We start from the raw sequence: 4,625 nt of genomic DNA, 5'->3' as shown, positions 1-4,625 counted from the left end.
CCTTCATGAAGCTGCATCTGAGTATGTCCAGTCTTGGAAGCTAAGCAGGGCTGGACCTGGGGAATGCTTAGATGGGAGACTTTCCTGACACATCAAGCCTCCACCACCCACAGCCCAGGGCATGGGAGCTGCTTCTCCTCATTTTGTGTAAGTGGATCCACTTTAGACATTGAACCAATATTAGCATTCATGCACAAAGTACAGCATTTATTAATTCCGAAGGAATTCAGATGAAACCAATGTGCCGAGACGCAGGTGTGTGTGGGATCTTGACTGAGGGAGTTTGCAGCTAGCCCTTAAAGAGAGAGCTGTGGTTGGTGCCCTCGGCCAGAAGGAGGCGCTGTTTCAGCCTCAAAGTTTAAAGGCCCTGCCAGGGTCAGAGAGGATCCCGGACAGTCCTGGATATGTTTGGGGACAGCTGTCCCTTGTCTCTGCAGCCTGGAAATCCCACTGGGTTCCGTCCCGTCTTCCTCATATTTGCTCACTGCCAGGGAAGGAGTCAGAGGAAACTTCCAGTGCCTCTCTCAGTCCATGCTCTAGAGCTCTCCCTGGCCATGTCTGGTAGTGTGGTTGAATACCAGGAAACCTAAGGACGGAAGCAGGAGACTGTAAGTGTGGACAGCACCGGGAGGCTGCTCAGACCTCCCTGGGTAGCTACATGCTGCTTGTGCCATGCCCCATCTTAGAGGAGTGAAATATGGCAAAGATCCAATCTAATTAGTCATGATTTGACACTTTTAGGGACTCGTGAGGGTTTGAGATTGTCTTATTGCATAGCCTAGGCTGGTTTCAAACTCACAGCAATCCTCCTGCCTCAGCCTCCCTGAGTGCTGGGATGACAGGTGTGGCCTCCAAGCCCAGTGTGATGTGATTTGCCTCTAAATAGTTGTTTATATGATTTCCGTTTTTTTCCCCCCTGCCTGTCAGTAATTCTGAGTCCCCTGCCAACCCCGTGTCTCTAAGTAATGAATATGCATAACTTACGCAATTAGGCAGATAGAAAGCTTTTAGACGCTGGTCCTGCTTCCTGGCTGCCACTGCCTCCCTGGGCAGTCTCCCAGGCTCTTGTCTTGGTAAAATGCACACACACTAGCTCTGGTGGACATAGCAGGGGTCTGAGGAGACACTGATTTCCCCAAAAGAGGAGGAGGGAAGCTGGCCATTGTGCTCTGGAACAACACGGAACTGAACTGCGAGCATGTACACACACACACACACACACACACACACACACACACACACACACACCTTGTTTACCTGGATGAAAAGATACCAGCAGGAAAAAAAAAAAGCAAAAAGCTCAGGGCAAATAACTCTGGATGATTTATGATTTGTGTATGCCTTCGGCATAAATTAATTACCTTTTTAATAACCGTTTCCTCCCAGGAGAATTATGTTTCAAAATATCTGATGTGGCTGATATTAAAAGAGCCAGGTTCCTGATTGTGTGGAGGCAGGGAGCTGGGAAAGAAGCCGAGGGGAAGAAAGGATAGCCAGAGAGAACATCCCAAGGTCAACCCCTCCCCCACCAGCCCCCCCCCCCAAAAAGCAGAAGACCCAGCAGGCTGCAGAGGATGTGCAGTGGCCGGGCAGGGTTCCGGAGACCAGCCGTTTCACGGAATTAAGTTAAGAGCAGTCTAGCCGAGTCTGTGAGATATAATTGAATCATCTATTCTCACCATCTATATAGGGGGCCTCTACATCTAGGTCTGGCTTGGGGAGAAATTCCTTTTCATGATTAATTAAATAAAGCACTTGCTAGTTCCCATTATCACCAGGACTCTGCAAATCTGTCCTCTCCATGTCTGTGTTAACAAGGGACCTGTCAGTGAACCTTCTGTGCTTAACCAGCCCCCCACCTCCTCCTTGTCACCTTCTGGGTCTTTGTCATCTGTTCTGGGCCTTTGTGTTGCTGTCTTGGGATCATGATACCCCTCCCCCCCTCGGTATCTGTGGTCACTTCTTGTCTTGCTGCAGATGGGAACTTAATTCACACACTGGCTTCTTCTGCCACACACAGTAAAATGACAGACGGGAAACCTGTCTGCTGGAGCAAGCGGGCAGTTGCTGAGGAGGCTGAGAATTCCTGTGATGGTTGCAGTCCTATATTCAGACATCGAGTCAGAAGAAAAGAGGGACCAGATCTGACCATCAATCAGTTGCAGTCCCTTAAAAACACACTCTCTGAAGCATTTGTAGTGGGGGCCTTGGAACACTTGAGCAGAAATAAGCAATGTCCCTCGGCAGGCAGAGGAGGGCCACCTGTCCTCAATCCATGCCCTCTGTGCAGTTTTCAGTCCTGTGGTTGTACGTGATTTTAATGAACACACCTGCCTGAGGATACAGTAGACAGACACGGATGAAGGTTCTCTGTAGAGAGTTGAACTCGAGAACAAGCTGGGCTCTGTTCAGTGTAGGAGTATGTGGGGGAGGTCATCTTAATTTGCTTTCTGTTGCTGTGACAAACACCATGACAGAAGCAACTTGGGATGGGAAGAGTTTGTTACATCTTACCGATTTTAGCCCATCACCGAGGGAAGCCACAGCAGGAACTCAGGCATAAATTTGAAGCAGAAACCCTGGAAGGATTTTGGTCACTGGCTTTCTCTCTCTCTCACTCATGATTAGCTTGTAGCCCAGGACCGTGCGGGATGGCACCACCCACAGTGGGCTCTTACAACCATCAGCAACCAAGAAAGCATCCAGATTGCTAACAGGCCCGTCTGTGTTTTCCAGTACTCAATTCCCATTGCTGTCAAATAGTAAACAGATAAATCAACAGAAGATTATTTGTCACACTTCTTTTCTTTTTTTTGTGTGTGTGTATATGGGTGCACATTCATATATTTACAAGTGGGTGCATGTGTGTGCACATTTGTGTGTGTGTGTGTGTGCATGTGTGTATGTGTGTGTGTGTGTGCGCGCACGTGTGGAGGCCAGAGTATCACTCCTCAGGATGCCATCCACCTTGGTTTTCGAGACAGTTCTCTCATTGTCCAGGAATTAATCATTTTGATTAGGTTGGCTGCTCAGAAAGCCCTAGGGATCCCTCCCTAACTTCTGAAGTCACAAGCGGGCACCACCATGTTCATCTCTTTTATTTTCCCTCACATCTTCACGTAGATTCTGGGGGTCGAACTCAGACCCTCCTGCTTGCAGGATGAGCACTTTACTGACTGGATTGTCCCCCCAGACCTTGGCCTTTGTGCTTCTAAGTAGAGGAACCCTTGTGACAACTTCTTATCCCAGCCCTGGCCAGAGTGTAGAGATTGGGGCAAGGATTCGTGCGAAGCGTTCTCTCACCACCTGCAGGATAATATTTGGAGGTCCTAAGCAGACGCCACACTCATATCTGCCTGGATCCACCACCATCACCCACAGCAGCTTCTACAGAGTGAGTGAAATATCATAATTCAGGGAAACAGCCAGTGATGTCACATCCTCAGGGCAAACATACTAACTAGCTGAGGACCTTGGTGTCTGGCAGAGTGACTGTGTTCTGTAACTCCATGGAGATGGGGAAGCGACCCTGCCTAATGGGCAGAACATGCAGTTTCCGAAAGGATGGAGAGCGATGCCTCTGGAGACAGGGGAACAACAGTTCTTCAGTGGGTAAAAAAAGCAAGCCTGGAGTCCTGGAGAGAAGCTTCAAGTCATAAAAGCCATGAAATTAAACAAATAGGAAGTTTCTTTGAAATACGCTCTGCAAACGGGCAATTTGTCTTTGAGTGTTTCAAAATTGCTCACTGTGAGAGATTATAAAGTACTCTGGCATTTTATCAAAGTTAGGGCGTCTCCCAGACGTCTGAGAGCCCCATGGTATTGAGGCAGCCGGCACAACAGCTGCGTGTGGGCACTGTGGGTGTGTGGAGGCCTCCCCCAAAGGAACCCGTGTCAGAGGCATGAGGCTCTTTCAGCTGGAGTCTGTGGTAGAGATGTGGGATAGAGGGCCACAGTTCAGCAATAGGAAGTGAATCCCTCTTGTCTGGTGGACTCTGGAGGAAGGAGGTTCCCTGGGATCCCATCTATTCCTCTACCACCTCTTCCAGAATCTGCTCTGTGTAGCACCAGCATTCCACCCCTTTCTGGACAAGGGTTCTGCTCTGTCCCTTAGAACTGTGATCGAACCAGCTGTAGGCAAAGTTCTCTGGAGGAGCAGGATATATTTAACATATATTAAACTGGCAAGAAAAGATATCACACTTGATCTTAGCCAAAAGGCTGAGAAATGATAATGGGATATTATAAATGGGATTCACTAGATTGACTTATACGATAATGGCTGTGTAGTCCATCAGAGGCTGCCTTTCCAATGGAGAGGCTGAGAACCCAGTAGCTGAAAGCTTGGGGGGATTCCTGGAGAGTCACTGGTCTTCGGTCCACTTTAGGAGGCTGAAGCAGCTGGACTCTGATATCAACTGAGGTCAGCATCCTCATCCTCATTGTTGTCTTCATCGTCGTCATCATCATCATCATCATCAACAACACCAACATCATCGGCAGTAGGAGTAGGCACACCCTCTCAGCAAAAGGCAAGAAGGCATGGCTTGGACCTCTGTATTTCTGGACTGCCTGTTGGAAGATGCTGCCTCCTCTGGAGGAGAATCTTCTCCTTTTAGTATCTC

At 48.6% G+C, this 4,625-nt stretch overlaps 1 pseudogene; it reads right to left on the bottom strand.

The window, feature by feature from the left end:
- Window positions 1-4,138: 4,138 nt before the first annotated feature.
- On the bottom strand, window positions 4,139-4,233 carry LOC121134076 (annotated as a pseudogene).
- Between the last annotated feature and the right edge of the window lie 392 nt (window positions 4,234-4,625).

This window comes from Mesocricetus auratus, unplaced genomic scaffold, assembly GCF_017639785.1.
Source record: "Mesocricetus auratus isolate SY011 unplaced genomic scaffold, BCM_Maur_2.0 Super-Scaffold_100025, whole genome shotgun sequence".
Lineage (NCBI taxonomy): Eukaryota > Metazoa > Chordata > Mammalia > Rodentia > Cricetidae > Mesocricetus > Mesocricetus auratus.
Note: the sequence above shows the minus strand (reverse complement) of the source record. Positions and strands in the feature narration are given on the sequence as shown.